General features: G+C 37.0%; 1 protein-coding gene and 1 pseudogene across 3 annotated transcripts in view; one reads left to right on the top strand and one right to left on the bottom strand.

Annotated features, from left to right (window-relative positions):
* Window positions 1-21,085, bottom strand: part of TENM1 (teneurin transmembrane protein 1) — a 612,361-nt gene that overhangs the window by 438,805 nt on the left and 152,471 nt on the right. The window lies entirely within an intron of this gene.
* Window positions 13,650-14,059, top strand: LOC136153329 (large ribosomal subunit protein eL32 pseudogene; annotated as a pseudogene).

Genomic DNA, 21,085 nt, shown 5'->3' with positions numbered 1-21,085 from the left:
GGCGGGCTACAATCCATGGGATCACAGAGTCAGACACGACTGAATGACTAACATATGACTGAGTCTAGAAAGCAAGTGTTGGGTACCGTTTCCAGGTCTGATCCATAAGAAACTCCTGTTCATGATCTTATTTGCTCCTCTCCTTTCTTCTAGTTTAACATAGACAAACATGGTAACTTTTCAAGCCACATGGAGAAGAATGTGGAGCCACAGAGTGGAAAGAGCCTGGGACCTGAGTCAAACCTGGGAAAATTGCCTACAAATGAGGAATTATCAGGGTGCATTTAGATGAACAAGAAATAAATTACTATTTTTGAGCCAGTGTAGATTTTTAGATTAGTTTCTAACAGAAGCTGGTATTATCTTAACTAACACACCATGCTGTTCTTCTGGTCAAAATCTTTCACCCATTGGCTATCATACTCTATGCAAAATCCTTAGAATGACATGTACTAGGTACTTCATGGGGGTTTCCCTGCTGACTCACTGGTAAAGATTTGCCTGCAATGCAGGAGACCCAGCTTCGATCCCTGGGTTAGGAAGACCCCCGGGAGAAGGAAATGGCAACCCTCTCCAGTACTCTTGCCTAGAAAATCCCATCGATAGAGGAGCCTGGTGGGCTGCAGTCCACGGGGTCACAAAGAGTCAGACACCACTGAGCAACTAACATTCTCACTTTTTTCAGGCCTTTCATAATCTAAATGTGAATCACTCTATCAGTCTCATTCTATTTTAATTCCTTAACTCTTACCCTCCCATGGTCATATACCGTACTTTCTGTTAAACCACAGTGAATTACTTGGCATTCTCAGAAGGTAAAAGAGTACATTCAAGCCAACATCCATGCTGTTCCTTCACTTTAGAATCCATTCTCTTTCTTCTATCTAATAGTTGAAATTCTTATCATTCATGATCCAGTTCATATGTCATCATCTCTAAGACATCTTTCTCTTTTCCTCTTTGTCATAATCAATTGCCTTCCCATTGGCACTCCCATAACACATTAAACAATTCTGTAGCATTAGCATTAACTATCTCTAAATTGAAATACATTTTGGCTCTTCATATGTCTATTTTCAAAACTAGATTGTTATCACCTTGAGACATAATTGAATCTCATTTATTTATATAAACCCCAGCAATCAGCACATGCTCTTATACACAGTAGTCACTGAAGAAACAGGCGGAATTGGTATTACTAGGTTTATTTAGCAAATTAAACTTTTCAAAGTATCTTATGAGAGTCCTGCATTGCAGGCAGATTCTTTACCATCTGAGCCGCCAGGGAAGCCCAAAGAGAACCAACCTTACAGCTGAGAAAACTTCTACTTTGCCTTGCCCTCGTGCAGATAATATTCACTGGACAAAGTTCAATTAAAAAAAAACAAACAAACAAATCAATGACCTTAGGCACTGGGGAGTAAACAAAAGCAAGCAGATTCTGGTGGGGAATGAAAACTTGGAAGAAGAGAAGGTGTGAGTGAGTTTCCATTTAAATTTTTTTTTTTAATTGAGTGTAGGGAATGGTCAGAGCTGCATGAAGTGGTAAAAACCTTGACACATAACTCTCAGTATGAGTTAAAGGACCAGAAGACAGAGTTCAGGCAATGACAGTCACTGAAAAGTAAAGAAGGAACTTCCAAAAGGAGACAAATATATAGAGAGGCTGCAATCCACATTCTTCATGCAAACTTCGCCCCAATCTCTGGCTGATGCTGGAACCACGCATGTGTAGGGCAGACTCCAGCTGAGAATAAAGGGACTGAACTGAGATTTGAGTTGCAACTGAAAAAGCAGAGTTTGTTGACTGAGTAAAAAAAAAAAAAAAAAAAATGAACTGCTTACCAGAGATAAAATGGAACAAGAAAATTAAAATTCTTTAGGGGAACATAGCAGAAACTAAAGTCCCCACAATATAACAATCACAATGTCCAAGATACAGTTCAATATTAATAACATGATAAAATAGGAAAAAGTGACCCATTCTCAAAAGAAAAGATGACCTTATAGAAACTCACTCCAAGATAACCCAGATGTTGGAATTAGTAGACAGGGATTTTCAAAGTAGCTATTGTAACTATGGTCATGAATATGAAGGAAGATATGCTTATTATAAATGGAAAGAAAGGAAATCTCAGCAGAGAAACAGAAAATATTTTAAAAGACTAATGGAAATGCTAATGTGAAAATTATAATCACTGAAATAAAAACTGAGGATGTGCAATTAAAGAACATGACTCATTCTCATTAGTCCCTTCATAGGTAACAGTTAGTTTGAGGCTATTTGCTTAGTTCATCTTACCTTTTGTTTGAAAACTGCCCAGCACCCACAGAGAAAGGGCTCCTGTCACACTTATGTGATTCTTCTAATATTCTGAGGACATTATCAGAGAAAAAAATTCATCATTGTCCCCCTTACCCATGTTGTCTAGTTAAAGAGTTTCCCTGATTCAAGAACCTAAGCATCTGGCATTAAACTAGGTCTATCCCATACCCATCTCAGAGAAGAAACAGTAAGTCCCGCCTCAATACTGGCACATTGAGAGTCTGATCTTCCAAAGTAACTCCTTTTTTTCTCTCATATCCATTGTTGTCAAGTGAGGGGGAGCAGAACACAGCAGCCCAAAATGTAATACTTTCACACATGTATTGTTTTGAGATAAAGGCAATTAAAATCAGCAGACTCGGGAAAAGCCTTTTACCTCCCCCTTGACTGTCTAGTGGAGAAGGCAATGGCAACCCACTCCAGTATTCTTGCCTGGAAAATCCCATGGACAGAGGAGCCTGGTGGGCTGCAGTCCATGGGGTCACAAAGAGTCGGACATGACTGACCGAATTCACTGTCACTTTTCACTTTCATGCATTGGAGAAGGAAATGGCAACCCACTCCAGTGTTCTTGCCTGGAGAATCCCAGGGATGGGGGAGCCTGGTGGGCTGCCGTCTGTGCGGTCGCACAGAGTCAGACACGACTGAAGTGACTTGGCATAGCATAGCATAGTGTAACTGTCTAGAGGCTTCCCTGGTGCCCTGACAATGTAGGAAATGCAGGTTCTATCCCTTGGTCAGGAAGATCCCCTGGAGAAGGAAATGGCAAACAACTCCAGTATCCTTGCCTGGAGAATCCCATGGAGAGAGGAGCCTGGAAGGCTGGGGGTCGCAAAGAATCAGACACGACTTAGGGGCCAAACAACTACAAAACAACTAATGACCTAGGAGAACTGATATAGGAGACCTGGACTGGAAAAAGGACTACTACCAGAGAGAACATTTTACATCACAAGACTTGTCTGTATGGCAAGGCAAACATTTATTTGCCAAACATTTGCTCTTCTCATCTTCCCATGAACTGTTTTCCTTTCCTCTGAGGTCCTAGATCTTTACCCCTTCTCCATAGCTCAAGATGGTATCTGAGTATTTTAATGGGCTCCTCTATATATGAAATTTGTTTTTCTCCTGGTAATCTGTCTTGGGTCAATATAATTATTAGACCAGCCAAAGAACGTAGAAGGGAAGAAGGAAAATTTTTTCCACCCCTATATAAGAAGCCTTCAGGTTATCATTTTATTTCCCATGTAGCTTCCCAAAGGAAATTAATGCTTGGATGACTGACAAGAGTATTTTAATAGCTATATTTCATGTTTTAAAAAGATCAATGTACCTACCAGTTTTATACATCAGTATCTTATGAGTTTGGTTAAGGAAAGGCAGACTCCTACTGGCCAAATAACTCTAGATGCTGTAAAAAACTAAAATTGACTTCAGGTACCAGATCGTGGTAAACTATATCTCGTAGTGGTATCAGATAGTGAGCAAACTCTGGGAGACAGTGAAGGACAGGGAAGCCTGGTGTACTGTAGTACAGTAGGGGTGTAAAGAGTCAGACGCGACAGAGTAACTGAACAACAGCAAGCGATACCGGACAGCACCTCCCCACGAGGCCCAGATCTGCGATCCAGTCTTTCTATATAATGACTCTATCTTGTCATTATCCGAAAAAAAAAAAATCCAAGTATGTTAAAGTTCATGTTATTCATAGATATTATATCTTGCTCAACTATGTCTACTCTAGTCCAGGAATATTTGGAACATCTTGTAGGAGCTTCATACTAAAAATACATTTATCTCAAGTAGAAACTATATATAGCTCATGTATATTATTAGTGTAATAGACCAATGTTACTCTTGAAGATAAAAAAATAATATACATATATTTAAATGTGCTGGGGCATTTCTGGGTACAGTTGGAAAATGTACATTGCAAGAATGTTTACTATAAAGCATAATCTATATTCATTATGTTATTATCTTATTTAGAAGCAGGGAAAGAAAACTGCTCTATAGAGCTCTCTACCTTAACTCCGAATTTTCAAAGTCAGAAGCAGCTGATATTTATACAGGAAGACAAATTAATAAAAAAGGTATTTGCTTTTGCCAATGAGTTTTCAGACACATCTCTTCCGTATGCAACATATATGCTCTGGTGAGTGTATATACATAATCAGTGCTCTGTTAAATTATATTTTAACTGCATGGTTGAAAATGAACTTGTAATAAATCGTACTGCAAAATAAAGTATATTTTTTGTACAGATGACTCCCCCTAAAACCTACACACATCAATTTAGGTTTATGGTATGCAGGAGGACTACGTGGTCAACTTCAAAGAATTTAGCGGACCATAAGTCAACATTCAAATTATTTTCTCAAACACTCAGGAAATTCTTAAGTGAACACTACGCACAAATTGAACATTCTGGAAATCAACTGTATTCAAATGAAAGAGCTTAAAAAATATATATATATTTCTTTTAAGCTCTCTCAAAATATATATATATATATATATATATATACATATATATATATATATATATATATATACACACATATATATAAATGTTACAAAACAGAAATGAAAACCTGGTGGAAGCCTGGTGCTCCTATAGCTCACTTTTAATATGAAACACAATATTACCATGGTTAAACAACTTGCTAGTTTTTCATTTTAGCCACTATTTGTATGGACAAAGCAAGTTATACAATGCTAGTCCTTCCTCTTCTTATTCATAATAATGCAAAAATCAAGTCACAAAGACAAAGCAAAGGAATGAACATGGTGTAACAACAACTCAAAGCAAATATGGAGAAATGATTTTCTATTCTTAAGAACTAATGCAACTCACTATGAAAATGTGACACAAAAATCTAAAGTTGAAAGAGGTTAATAGTTCTATAGAGGCTTCCCTGGTGGCTCTACAGTAAAGAATCCACCTGTCAATGCAGGAGACATGAGTTCAAGCCCTGGGTCTGGAAAACCCCCTGTAGGAGGACATGGCAACCCACTCCAGTATTCTTGCCTGGAGAATCCCATGGACAGAGGAGCCTGACAGGTTACAGTCCATGGGGTGGCAAAGAGTTAGACCACGACTTAGCAACTAAACAACAATAGTTCTATAATCACAGAAATCCTATACTTTCTTCTTAGTGTTCATTGAAAACATTAGTAATTTCATTCAATACCCTACTCTATCATTTAAACAAACATGTTATTGCTCATCCAACACAACTTTCAATTTTAAAATGTTACACAGCATTTCATTACAGTGCTAATTGTTAACACTTCTATACAAAAGCAGATGCATATTAGTTGCAACCTCGGAAATATCTGAGGTCATCAGTTAATGGTATTGATCAGGCATCGAAATTAATATTCTTTGAAACTGTCTGGGAAGTATAATCTTACTAGCAATTCATGTCTCCATACAAACATTTTGTGCATACTTTCACCATATGGAATTAATTCACTTAAAGGATTTTACAAACTTTGGGAAAACTTATCCTCTTGTAAATCTTGATGTTATTGACTATAAGCAGATTTGAGATCAGATTGTTTGTTTAGGTCTTCTTTCCAATTTCTTTTAATCCTTGGACTTCAGGCCCTGCCTTTAGTAATCCTCTTGATATAGATGGATATTCATAGTTCAGTACCAGGGTTGGCCTCTATCTAAATGGTATTGGAGGTTCAGCACTTCTCAATAGGCTCTCTCTTTTCCCTGGAGATCATATTCAAATAACAGCATCCAACTACACTAGAGAAGTTTAAACCAGGTAGAAGTTATCCTTTTGTGAGAGATATTTACATTTTTGTGGAAAATCTCCGCTTGTAAAGGAATCTCCCACTCTGGATGAGGGAGGAAGGATGACTGTAAATTTCTAGAAATTCTTTTATCAATGGTGAAGGTAATGATTTAAATCTGCATAACAGCCTTACCCTAGGCTACTGTGCTTTTCCTGGTCACCTGTCATAACTGCCACCCTCCCCAACCCCACCAACATCTTCTAGTCTTTAATTGGAGAAGGTATTTATTTAAGCTGATAGTTTGGGCCATTTGGGGGGGGTTACTCAGTTTTCTTGGGTATCTCCCAAGGTATTCATATTATTTCCCTGATGCTGGGAAATATTGAAGGCAGGAGGAGAAGGGGACAACAGAGGATGAGATGGTTGGATGGCATCACCGACTCAATGGACATGAGTTTGGGCAGGCTCCGGGAGTTGGTGATGGACAGGGAAGCCTGGTGTGCTTCAGTCCATGGGATCGCAAAGAGTCGGACACAACTGAGTGACTGATGCATATTATTGAACTTCTGTTCATTTTTCTCCTGTTAATCTGTCTTGTATTATGGGGGGTCTCAGCCAAGAAACTAGAAGGGTAGTGGGAAAATTATTTTTCCTTTCCCACAAGTTTTTAATATGATTTCACAAATTTCCAATCAAAACTACTTTAAACCTCCTCCCAGTCCCCTAAAGATGTACTAAATGATTTACACAAATCCAGAAAACAAAGAAATAAGAATCTGGAATCTAAACATACATGCACTTGAATAGGAACAAGTAGAGTGGCAATTTTAAGGTAGCACAAATGTAGTGCAAATTTGGCTAAGGCTTTCATTTGGAAAGTCTGTGGTTGTACTTTGTCATATCTTCTCATATTCTACTTTTCCTAACATTTGGTGACAACTGCAGGGTGTTTTACACTTTATAAAATGCTTTCATCAGATCATTGAATAGTCACTCAGAGAAAGTCTGGGACTACAAAATGCTACTTCATAAACCATTTCCAAATACAATGTCATTTTCTCCAAAAGCTGTGAGGAATAATACTTTTCCAGGAAATTTTTATTGAGAACATATCTGATAAAAGAATAGTTAATGGAAAAGAGGAACATTAAAGACTATCACTATTCAGTTCAGTTCAGTCGCTCAGTCGTGTCCGACTCTTTGCGACCCCATGAATCGCAGAATGCCAGGCCTCCCTGTCCATCACCAACTCCCGGAGTTTACTCAAACTCATACCCATCGAGTCGGTGATGCCATCCAGGCATCTCATCCTCTGTCACCCCCTTTGCCTCCTGCCCCCAATCCCTCCCAGCATCAGGGTCTTTTCCAATGAGTCAACTCTTCACATGAGGTGGCCAAAGTACTGGAGTTTCAGCTTCAGCATCAGTCCTTCCAATGAACACCCAGGACTGATCTCCTTCAGGATGGACTGGTTGGATCTCCTCGCAGTCCAAGGGACTCTCAAGAGTCTTCTCCAACACCACAGTTCAAAAGTATCAATTTTTCGGAGCTCAGCTTTCTTCACAGTCCAACTCTCACATCCATACATGACCACTGGAAAAACCATAGCCTTGACCAGACGGACTTTTGTTGGCAAAGTAATGTCTCTGCTTTTTAATATGCTGTCTAGGTTGGTCATAACTTTCCTTCCAAGGAGTAATCACTATTAGTGGCCCCCAATTAAATATAACTTAACTTGATTAAAGACAAGTTTATTTTATCTTCTATGCAGCAAAGAACAACTCAAAGGCAAAACTATAGGAATAGCATTTAGTTTTGGCTGAAAGAGTTTTATAATTTTATTCTTCAACTATGTATTACTATTATTATTGTTGTTCATTTGCTAAGATGGGTCCAACTCTCTGTGACCCCATGGACTGCAGCACCATTGAATCAATGATGCCATACGTATTATTTATCTCATTTTTTATTTATACATAGAATACTTACAACCAAAGATCAAACAGTAGGTGATGCTAGTAACAGAGACAAACAAGAAATAAATGAATGAACCAGCATTTTACCTAGACTTCTACTGTGATGAATACTAATATGTTAATGTTCAAGTTTCCACATTAAAATGCTAAATTAGCCTTGGCCCTTGTTGTGAAATATAGGCAAGCAGAAAAGTTCAAATACATTATCACATATTAATTGCCATTAATGACTTGTAGGAAGGTAATTTGTGTTATTTAAAGTAAGTTAACAGATACAGAAAGAATCTTAATTAATGAATTTGCCAATTATCTGTCCAGCTATGAGTTCGTGTTTTGTTTTTAGTCCTATCCACATCTGCTTTTGAATTCTACTTAGAATAATTACTGAACTTACAAAGGTTGCTACATGACCTGGCCTATTCTTTGTGGCCATCATTTCTTTATCTATTCACTCAATGCTTTGTCAGAGAATGAAAATATTAAAGCAAATCACAGTCTATGTGTACAAAATATTTCATTAGGAAACAAATTCCTAAGAAACTAACTTCATAAGGTGCCTAAACAATACCACACATAAAAGAGAAATAATTCAAGTGAGCCATTGTATGATGAGACTTAATTTTCTCCCATTCTCTTAATATGCATGGAACAAAAAAAAAAAGGTTTTTTTCCCATTACCTCATCTTAAGTAGTTTTTCAAATCAAACCCATACTCACACTCATGCTGTCACTGATAATGGATCTTGTGTCAAAGAAAAAGAGCATAAAGGACCCGATAATAAGTGTAATTATCAAACATCAAAAATGTAGATCAAAGTGGATTTCCTGACTCTTCTATATGCAGTCACTTCACAGCATTTTACTATTCATGTCATGTGGCCCTGACAGGATATATTAATTTTCTCTATTATGAGAGCAATGGGATTGGCACACTTCAGTTAGAAGCTAGCAATAAGTAGAGTCATTATTTCTCTATCTTATTTTAGAGCCGTGTGTGTGTGTGTACTGTGTTTGTAAAATATACCCCCAGGCCCCTATACACACCACTCTGTGTCTCCAGAGGTGATGGTGAGCCTTCAGGGGAATGTTAACCTCCCTATGAAGGATAGATCCAGGCAAGTATTTTATTTCTTTCGGATAGTACAGTATTTCCTCTCTCTGGTAAATACCTGACATATCTTTGGGAGGACTGTGTTGTCTCAAGAGGGAAATAGAGTATTTCTAGAAACTCGCCAGGCTAAATCATTTCAATAACTCAAGTAATCTGATTTCCCACCTTCCTAAATCCCATATTCCCTTCTTTCCTCAACACTTTTCCTTATATATTTTTTTCCTTTGAGAAAATTTGCATTTTCTTTTCCTATTCAATACTGAATAAAAAATTTTGTGCTAAGTATTCTGTAAGTAGATTTCCAGAGTCTTGATAACCTGCAACCTTCCAGTAACTGTAGTTCACTTTGCTTTATAGATTTTTGTCTATTATTTGGTCAGGGCATTTAAAAAAACACGTTGGTGACAGAGGAATTACCTCTAAACTGACCTTCCACTGAAGTATGATTGAAGATGATCAAGAGAGGAAAAACTTCTCATAATTTTTACAAAGATTCATCTATAGGTTCAAAGAGACAGACCTCAGTAATAAAACTTTTTAGAGTCATACGTCTGTGCCATTTCTCAGCCACAGGATAAGAACAAATATTGTTTCATATTTTCTATAAAAATTGGGAACATATTTGTGAAAAGAGAAAGTATTTGCAAAAGAAAAAGGGCAAGACCATATGCACAGGGACAGATGGGAACCAGGCATAAGGGGGAAACATATTTCTTTAAGAGTTTTTTAAAACCATTTAAAAAATGCAAAACACTGTCAAATTAGTAAGTTGAAAATCAATAGATTACAACAAAGTTTCAATGAGTTTTTAAGTACTCTGAGGTTAAAAAACAGCCAGTCATTAACACATAACTTCAAACTCAACAAAAGATCATTTTTTTGCTGCGTTTTAAAGATCTCAGGGGACTTCCCTGGTGGCCCAGTGATTAAGGTTCTCATCACGCTTCCAATGGAGAGGGCATGGGTTGTGTCCCTGGTATGGAAACTAGGATCCCAGGTGCCATGCAGCACGGCCAAAAAACAAAACAAAACAAAACAAACAAACAAACAAACAAAAAACAAACCTCCATCAAGCTTTTCGTTACACTTGGGCATTTCTTAAATGTTAGTTTGAAAATAGACGGGGTTCTAAACATGGGTTGAACTATATGGCTAAACTAGCTTAAAACTATCCCATTAAATAGACAAATATTATAATATATAGATTAGCCAACTAGCAAACCTCATTTTTCTATACAGGGTAAAACGTCTTGGAATCTGGCATAGCTGTTGAAGTTGTTCACCACAATACTAGTTAGATACAAGCTTCTGGAATTAAATGTGCCAGGCAAGAAAGTAATTTTATCATCTTCTTCCCCATGGGAGGAAATATGGGTTAAGAGTTTGAGATGGCAGACTTCATCAATAAATTATGGTCAGTGTAACAGTATTGGAGAATTGGGTGGTGATTTCTATCACGACCAGTGAATACTGCTTTTGTCACTATTTTTAAAGGGCAAAGAACTAAGAGCTATGAGAAGAAAACAAAAATAAAATAAAGTAAAATAAAAGTCACAATATATGTAGACCAGGAAGCAGACACCATCATGTTACAGAACCATTATCACAATTATTTTCCATGCCATAGAATCTATGATGCTTACAGAATAACAAAACAATGAATATTAAGATGTCAGTGGCACTCATGTTGAAAGACTGACTTATTAGAGAGATAAAAGGTCACTTGCAATCACATTTTTATATTACATGTAAACTTAAATGGATAGTGTAGTGTTAAGATCAGAGGTTCTGGAAACTGACTATGAAGGTTTTAATCCTAGCACACCACTTAATATCTCTATTAATTTAGGCATTACTAAACCTCTCTGGGCCAGTTTCCTCATCTGTAAAAGTGGTCAATTAACAAATAACCCATAGATTTCTGGAGAGAATTAAACGAGTTAGTTCATGTACTTAGAACTGCCTGGCAAAGGGTAAATGCTCACTAAATTTTGCAATCGTATTAATAAAGAGGAATTTGGAATAATTTACATATAAACATTTAGAAGCTAGGTATTATTGTTGTTCAGTCACTAAGACTGCAGAATGCCAGGCTTCCCTGTCCTTTACTATCTCCCGGAGTTTGCTCAAACTCATGTCTATTGAGTCAGTGACGCCATCCAACCATCTCATCCTCTGTCACCCCCTTCTCCTTCTACCCTCAGTCTTTTCCAACATCAGGGTCTTTTCCAATGAGTCGGCTCTTCTTATCAGGTGGCCAAAATATTGGAGCTTTAGCTTCATCAGTCCTTCCAATGAATATTCAGGGTTGATTTCCTTTAGGATTGACTGGTTGGATCTCCTTGCTGTCCAAGGGACTCTCAAGAGTCTTCTCCAGCACCACAGTTCAGTTCGAAAGCATCCATTCTTTGGCAGTCACTCTTCTTTATGGTCCGACTCTCACATCCATACATGACTATTGGAAAAACCATAGCTTGGACTAGATGTAACTTTGTTGGCAAAGTAATGTCTCTCCTTTTTAATATGCTGTCTAGGTTGGTTCTATGCAAAGTTGTGAAATGACTCAAAGTTTCATTTAGAGCACTTTCTTCCCTCTTTCTTTAAAACCCCCTTTTCTTTACAGCTTCATCTTTTCTTCCCAAGTGGCCCTTCCCCCTCTGCCTATGAAATCCCACCCAAATATACATTCTTTTTTTTTCCAGAGAAGATACATTTATTATTTTTTTCCATTTATTTTTATTAGTTGGAGGGTAATTACTTTATGATATTGTAGTGGTTTTTGCCATACATTGACATGAATCAGTCATGGATTTACATGTATTCCCCATCCCGATCCCCCCTCCCGCCTCCCTCTCCATCCTGGCAAATATACATTCTTAAATAAAACTATAATTGAGTCCCTTTAAAAAACCTCTCATGTATCCCAACAAAACTCATTCATCCTGTGGCGCATTCTCTCAAGTCAGTGCCATGAGACTGCAACTGGAATGATGAACTGCCATGGAGGTGGTGCTAATATTTTGATAAGAGTCTTCAATGCCTGAATCCAAAGGGCTGGGTATTCAGAGATTATCATCAAGACATAATGACTCAAAATGCGGCTGTTTGCTGACTCCTCTCAGTTAGTTGAAGGATAACTCAAGAGTTCCTGGAGCCAAAGTTTGGGTATCCAGCTAAAATTCAAGACATAATTTTGGTATCTCATAAATATGCATTTAATGTCTCTAAAATATAACTCTGGTTGGTTTTATTTTTTGACCGCACTGTGCAGCATGCAGAATCTTAGTTCTGCAATCACGGATTGAGCCTGTGACCCCTGCAGTGGTAGCTTGGAGTCTTAATCACTGGACTGCCAGGGAAGTCCCCCTAAACTATAACTATTGAGTCTCTTAATCTCACTACACTCTTCCCCTCTTCTTACCTAGGTGACACCGCAAGGTACCCAGTTGCTCAAACAAGAAAATGGAGCTATCAGAGATTTCACTTTTCCCCATACCTCCGACATCCACTTCATCACCAAATTCTATTGACTTCCTTCAGAAATATATCTTTTTAAAAAAATTTTTTTATTAGTTGGAGGCTAATTACTTCACAACATTTCAGTGGGTTTTGTCATACATTGACATGAATCAGCCATAGAAATATATCTTGAACCTATCTACTTCTCTCTGCTTCCTATTCCAAGCTGCTATCATCTCTTACATGAATAACTGCAATAATCTCCTTCCTAGTCCCCCACTTCTGACCTTACTCCTTGCAATCTATTTCTTTAACAATAAACAGCACTGGATACTCCCTTCCCTTGCTCAAAAGCCTTTGGAGGCTTTCTACTGCAGTTAGGAAGACGTTTAAACTCATCATCATAGCCTCTAAAGCCTTGTGACTTGACCTGTGTTTAGCTTTCAGTTTCCTGTTGAACTGTTCTCCATCTAACCACTATGTTTTGGGCACACTGGTCTTCTAGAAGCCCCTAGATGGAGTCAGCTCTTCCCACCACATGCCCTATGCCTGTGCTTGAAAGATTCTCCCCACCCTACCATTGCCTCATCACGTCTTGTCTATTTCCTTCATAATACTTATATCTTTAATTTAGATTTTTTTCCTTGTTTTTTTGGATGTGTCCCTCTTTTTCCCACTAGAATACAAACTCCATAAGCAGCATTATTCAATGCTGTACATCTAGGGTCTGGCTATAGTTGGTGCTCAGCAAATACATAAATAAATAGTACATTTCAATAATCATTTGATGAATGATTGGGAAGGAACATCTTTTTTTTTTTTTTATCCCCTCTAACACAGAAAGATGTACATAGCTTCTCATTGACACCATGTATAAGACTGACCCATCATCTAAAAATAGTTACCCTAATACAACACACACTTGTCATTTTGATCATATAAAAGCTAATTATCCTTCAGAAGGAGCTAATACTTTAAACCCGACCGCGCTGCCTATGGAGGTGGTGGCCATCTCCTATGTGGCATCATGGCTGCCCTCAGACCCCCTGTGAAGCCCAAGATTGTCAAAAAGAGGACCAAGAAGTTCATCCAGCACCAGTAAGAATGATATGTCAAAATTAAGTGGAACTGGTGGAAACCAAAGGCATTGACAACAGGGTGCACAGCAGATTCAAAGGCCAAGTCTAGATGCCCAACATCAGTTACAGGAGCAACAAGGAAACAAAGCTCATGCTGCCCAGAGGCTTCTGGAATTTTCTGGTTCACAATGTCAAGGAGCCTGAAGTGCTGCTGATGATGTGCGACAGATCTGACTGTGCCGAGATCACTCACAAAGTCCTCTCTAAGAACCACAAAACGCTTGTGGATAGAGCAGCCCACTTGGGCATCAGAATTATCAATACCAATGCCAGGTTGTGCAGGGAAGAGAAGGAATAGACAGCTTGTGTGCACATCTTGTTTGTGTTAATAAAACCATAAAGCTCAGCAAAAACAAAAGTAAACATGACAGTCAGTAAAGTGTAATATTGCCTGCTTTTCAGTGTCATACAATGTGTTCCAGTTAATACCTATACTATTTGCCAGATGTCTTTTGCTTTAAACCTCCTATTTGATTTAGCAGGTTCAGTTGTTCCTTTTACAATAAAAAATATTAAATGTCACTTTAACATAACATGGTAGTTTCTGAGAACTTAATATGCAATGAGATGCTAAAATCTTGGAAGAAAATTGAGTTTAAAATGAAAGGCATGAGATGGCTCTGGACTCAAAGTTATTTGGGGGGTTTATTTTCTAAAGTTGGCCTCAAAAAGCAACAAAAATAAATTAGAATTGTAACCTGATTATGGCACTTTCCTTTTAAAGATTAATAAGGGTTACTTGGTTAAATTTTATTCTAATAATGTTCTAATGATGTCAATGAAAAGTCACTCTCATCTACTCTCAAGGACTGAGATAGTCTCTTAATCAAAGTCACTTTATTAGCTTTAGTTTTGATCCATGCCATGACATTAAAAAATAATTCTTTTTCTTCTTTAAAGAAATTTGTAGAAAATTCAAACTAGAGACAACAATACACTATTACTTCTAGATTTACTATTTAAGCCTAAGAAGAATCTTATTTGTGTTATCTTCTGGTACCATAATTGCTCTCTGTGAGAAAGAAGTCATTTCTTATGAGGAACTCATATCCCTAACTCCTTTAAGTGCTTCTGGTATCAGATTAAATATTAATTTGAAGTACATCTGTGCTTATTCAGTTCAGCAGGTCCTGCTTATGAACGGTGATATAACACACTTTAATTTTGCAGCACATAGCAATATGCACTACACTGCCTTTCCACCAGGGATCACTATTTTGGAACAGACAACAGACCTCAATGACCTTCGCATTATACTTTATGCACTTTTCCATCCAAGTCAATTTATAAAATCAGGTTTTCCCAACCTTAAAGCATAAGATAATCTTTCTGTTGTCTTCTTTCTAAGACAAGTACCTTGAGTACCACTGTCTTGGGACCAGCATCAAACATTTGTCAAAAATGTTGTGCTCTGTTGCGAAGAGCTCACTGTTATACTAAATACAGAAGATACACTTTGTCAAACAGAATAAAATTTCTGCTTGAAACTTCATGAAATATAATGCATAAAGCCCTATATTCTGGAGTACCAAATACAATCTCAGTTATTTAAACCACAACTGTAAGATTTATATTAATGCTTATGGGACCTTGACATTCATTGTTATAAATGGACTTTTTATGAAGAAAAATACAGTTTCCCTGGGTTGTGAAAGATAATCCTACATCATTAATTTCACTTTGGTATTTAAAACAGCCATTTAAACTACAATGAATATTTCTATATTTCTACTAGCTTGTCTTCCATGAAAATGTGAGAAGAATAAGGGGCATCAGTCTAACTGGAACCATTTCATCTAGGAATTGAAAGAAATAGAGTCATTTCCCATTCCCTGGCCACCTTACCATGTCCCCCACTCCCATTCTTACTCCTATTCCTAAACAAAGTAGAATTTGTATTTCACCTCCACAAGTAATCCCTAAACTCCTCGTGTATTCAAGCTATATCTTACTCAGCTTCGGCCTATAAAGTTCCTTATATATGGTACTGACTCAAATATTTGCTGAACTGAAATTTAGTCCTAATGTGACTAAACTGGATGTATCTGGCTCCCTGTCCTCAGTCACATGAATAGATTAATAAGAGCAATCTCCAGATGATTATTTTCTTACTGGCTTTCCATCTCATATAGTTTTGGGGGAGGCTTCCTAAAACAATTTATAAGAACGCTTTTCTCTCCAACTTTTTTTTTTTCATTCACTAGGTATTCTTAGAGATTTATCAATCTAGGTATAAAATTACCTTGATAAGGCATAGGGCTTAAAATACCACAATTTAAGAGCTTACTTTCAAGGGCACCTTATTTACTTGGTTGCAGTTTTCAGAGAGGGTGGCACGACTTATTTTTCCCTGGGAATATAATTAAAGTCTTAACACTATAACAGTTAGCTAGATGATAATAGCAATTGATATAGGATGGGCTTATTTATTAATAGTTGTTCTCATTAAAGGGATTTAGTTACCTGCAAAATGTCCCACTGTTTAAGTCCTACTGTGTTAACTTCAAGTGGTCTCATATCTATAAAAGCAAATTATTGAGGACTCCCCTGGTGGTCCAGTAGTTAAGAATCTGCCTGTCGGTGCAGGGGACATTCTATACTGGGTCTGGGGAGATCCCACATGTGGCCAGGCAATTAAGCCCCCATTTGCCACAATAATGAAGCTCGTCAGACTAGAGCCCATGACATGAGAAGCCACAGTAATGAGAAGCCCAAGCATCACAATGAAGAGTAGCCACCACTCGCTGCAATTAGAAAAAGTCATCACACAGCAACAAAGGCCCAGCGCAGACAAAAAATAAAACAAAAACAAAAAACAAATCATCGGACCTTAAGGGTGGGCTGCAGCAGAAAGATGTGCTTGTTGCCATGTTATATCTATTGACATCACAAGTCATCTACAAGTAATAGAGTTTGCTTAAGTATAAGTAGCAGCTAAGGATGTTGAATACCTCAAGCACATAAAGAGTATTTTTCTAAAGACTAGATTGAGGCAAAAATAGATGAAAAGTTTTGACTCTACCTTATACCAAATTAAACCCAGTGTATGCTAGTGAAAGAAATTTTCAACTTCATCTCTTCTCATTAGCTTTTTCTCTTTGGTGATCAGGTATTTCAATAACATAGAAAAGTACTGACAGTAATATAACAAACATCCATAAGTCCACCAGGGGAAATTAACAAATGTTAGCTTTTCATCATATTTGCCTCACATCTCTTATTAAAGAATTAAAACATTACAGTTACTCTTGAAGTCCCATTCTTACCTCAGTTAAATTCTATCCTGCTCCCTTGTTCCCCAGAGGCAACCACTATCTTGAAGTGGATATTCATTGTTTTTGTCAGTTCTTTGACAACATCAAACTCTTTCCTGCTTCAAGGTCTTCCTAAGCACTGTTCTCTCTTGCTAACATCCTCTTCTTTACTCTTTTCACTAAGATATCACCAGCTCACATTTGGGATTTCAGCTAAAATGTTACTTATTCACAAAGAGTTTCCTAACTCTATCCAAATTGTGTCTAAAATGTTGCTTATTCACATATAGTTTCCTGACTCTATCCAAATTGTGTCTACCCCACTCCATAATGTTTTCAGATGGTACCCTCTTGTTTCACATGAGTGCTAATAGTGGTATTGATCTGTTTGTGTGTTTATTTGTATGTTTACTCTGTGTTTATCTGGGGAGACAAACTAGACTATAAAGTCCATGGAGCACAGACCATTTCTGTCTTGTTTATCACTGAATGCCTAGCACTTAATGCAATTCCTTATACACGGTAGGAACTGAATAAATATTTTTCAAGGAAAAGCCACTGTAAGCTGACGATCAATTGTAAACTAGAATAAAATTGCACTATTTGGCTATGGTCCGTAACCAGCCAATGTACTTTTTACTTTCCATTCTAATCATATATATGACATTCTGCAAAGGAATAGCAACTCGATGCTCTGTGTAAATAAAAGTACAAATTACATATTATATGTCTTCTATGGACCTATGCACTAAGATGCATGTATTTTTAAAAATTTTATAGGTGCTATAACTGTTCTGATCAACTTTAATGTTTTAAAAAATATTAATTGGCAGTAATTGCACTATTTACATGTTAATGAGCAACACCTGGCCCCAGCTGGGTATGAAGACGCTGACAATGTTTTTCTCTCACCTCCCTGGCAAGGAACTGAGCATATGCAATTTTAAAGAGACCTGCTTGCCAGAAATAACACATTCATAATTGGTAGGACAATACAAAATTAGTTCACACATTTCATCGTTCTCAAACAAATGCATAATATTTTTCATGTTTAAAAGCTTTATGATTCAAAGAGGACCTTATTTCCTACACTTGGTGATTATTCACAGTCATTAAATTATTCCTGTCAACGAATGTGCCAGAAACTGGCTAAATGGAGGCCCAAGTGGCCTCCTGTAATAAGGGCCCAGTTCCTGGCTTAATCCCTTGAAAAAAACTGAGTTTCCTTTGAAGTCATTCAAAATCTATAATTAAATATGTTAATTCACTGGTCCCTCTATCCTACAATATTTTAAATCACTACAGCTTTTGTTCCATTTCCCTCTATAATCCTAAAACCAATTAAGAGGTATTGAAAAATTATTTTGAATAACAAAGATTTTTGTGAGTCTCGAAATAGTTCTTGATAAATTTGTGTATCCAGTCATCTGTAAACCAACAGATATTAGCAGGGACAACAGGATGAAAAAAGAAGTACAAGGTCCTCAAATTATATATGTTCCTAGGGTTGTATCTTACCAATAGAAGAAAATTTGGTACTTCTAGCCTATTTTCACATATAGACAAACTAACCACCAAAATACTGAATGCCTCATAACCTCACATGCTTTGGGGAAGGGGGTAGTGGATGCACAAGGAGAAAAGTTTCCCTTCGAGATGTTTATAATTTAGGAACACCTCTGGCAATCTAATGGTTAGGACTCGGCCTTTCAATGCAGGGGGTGCATGTTTGATTCCTGGCTGGGGAGCTAAGATCCCACATATCTTGCAGCCAGAAAGTCAAAACACAAAACAGAAGCAATATTGTAACAAATTCAATAAAGACTTTAAAAATGGTCCACATCAAAAAAATACTTTTATTTATTTTTATTTTTTTTTCATTTATTTTTATTAGATGGAGGCTAATTATTTTACAATATTAAAAAAGGCGTTTATAATCTAGTTAGGGAGATAAAATTACAAATAACCTCATCAGAAAATAGCCTTGGTTTGTGTGACATAGGCAATATTTGCAGTTAAGAGGAAAGAGAGCTTAGTTCAGACAAGTGTGTATTCAGTAAAGTCTTCGAGGAAAACTATGTGGAGTGAGACTGGAGAGAAAAAAAAATAGTGTCTTCTGTGTGTCAGGAAATATTCTAACTGCTTTATCTCATTAACTTGCTCAAGGTCACACAGTTATTCAGAGCTACTAAGATCTGGGACAAAAATCCAGATCTGTCATTATATGCATTTCTCACTCAGCTACATGCTAGCCTTGAAGGATGGAGAAAACAGATAAAGTGAGAAGAACAACATGAGTAATAGGAAGAATGGTTTTGAAGTGTGCTGTGCTGAAGATATTACTGCAAGAGAAAATATGTTGAGGAGTCATAGGAAAATAATCTCAAATAGATACAAAGGGAAGTAACAGATGATATTTGATATTTCTAATCCTGAAAGTCTCAAAGAAGAATTTGGATGTAATAAGGTAGAAATTAAAATCAAATGAGTTACCTGATAAAATAGAGCATACTTGTTTTTCAGAAGCTGATAGGATAATAAGAGGTAAGAGAGGAATACAGTCAGTATTATATAGAGAGTGGAACTGGAGTGTAATGATGATTAAAAAAATGGGCAATTTCATTAAATAAGCCAGAATATATGCTCCTCAATGGAGCTGCATCTCCAACCCTTAGAACAGTGCCTGTATAATAAGTGCTCAATAAAATCATGTAGATTATCATATGGAGTGAATAAAGGAATCAGTGGTTACAGGAGATATTTGTGACATCATGGACATAAACTAGACAGAGATTTAACTTGACACTAAGAAAATGCTTTGGAACACAAATGAAATTATTTGTGCTAATAATTAACAAACATTTAAATCATTTGTTATCAGTTATCAAATAGGTTTAGTATATTACTAATGAGAAAGCACTTAATGTGACATTATCAATGACTTTTTAAAATATTAATGTTTGGCCAGAATGAAAAGACACAGGTGATCTCAAACAGTGCTAGATATTAAGGTCTTATTTTACATTCCTATAGATACATATAGCTTCCCAGGTATCTCAGTGGTAAAGAATCTGCCTGCAATGCAGGAGACCTAGGTTCGATCTCTGGGTTGGGAAGATCCCCTGGAAAAGGGAATGGCAACCCACTTCTGTATTCTTGCCTGGAGAATCTCATGGACAGAGGAGCCTGGCAGGCTACAGTCCATAGTGTTGAAAAGAGTTGGATGCAACTGAACACGCATGCTTGGATACATACAGCTACCTAACAAATGTCATGACTTGATCATTAAGATTAATGATAGCATCAGAATAAAAAAATCTGATAACTTTGTATAAACTATCTTGGATAAAGGCTTCCAATTTGTTTCCACAAATCAGAAACAAGGATCAGAACAAAAAAATTATGCTGACAGGTTTTCTTGTTTCTTTTTATTCTGTTTTTACTTCTATGTGAATATACTATGTTAACAAGAAAAAATATTTTTACACACTTTATATGACACACTTTTCTAAGCATACAATGAATCCTTACACAAAATCATTTTTAGAATTAAAACACCAGGATAGAAATTTTGAAATAAAGGATAAAAGTAGTTTTGATTAAAATAAAACATAACACTAGAATCTTCCCAACTGCATCAAAAATGAGCCAGCCAATTTTGAAACTTTCTTGATTAGTAAGATTAATAAGATTTCTTGATTAGTAAGCATAGCCTATTTTTCTCAGAATGGGTATTTAAACTACATAGAACATTTTTAAAAAAACTATTATGCACAGACACACATACACATGCACCCTATTAAAAACACAAAAGAAAACAAAATAGAAAGAGTATTTGCAAATCAAACCCCAAATAAATGACTGGTTTTCTGACTTCCCTGGTGGCTCAGACAGTAAAAGCGTCTGTCTACAATGCAGAAGACCCGGGTTTGATCCCTGGGTTGGGAAGATACCCTGGAGAAGGAAATGGCACCCCACTCCAGTACTCTTGCCTGGAAAATCCCATGGACCAAGGAGCCTGGTAGGCTACAGTCCATAGGCTGCAGAGTCGAACACAACTGAGCAACTTA

Source organism: Muntiacus reevesi, chromosome X (assembly GCF_963930625.1).
Source record: "Muntiacus reevesi chromosome X, mMunRee1.1, whole genome shotgun sequence".
NCBI classification, from domain to species: Eukaryota; Metazoa; Chordata; class Mammalia; order Artiodactyla; family Cervidae; genus Muntiacus; species Muntiacus reevesi.
This window is presented reverse-complemented; position numbering and strand designations above follow the sequence as displayed.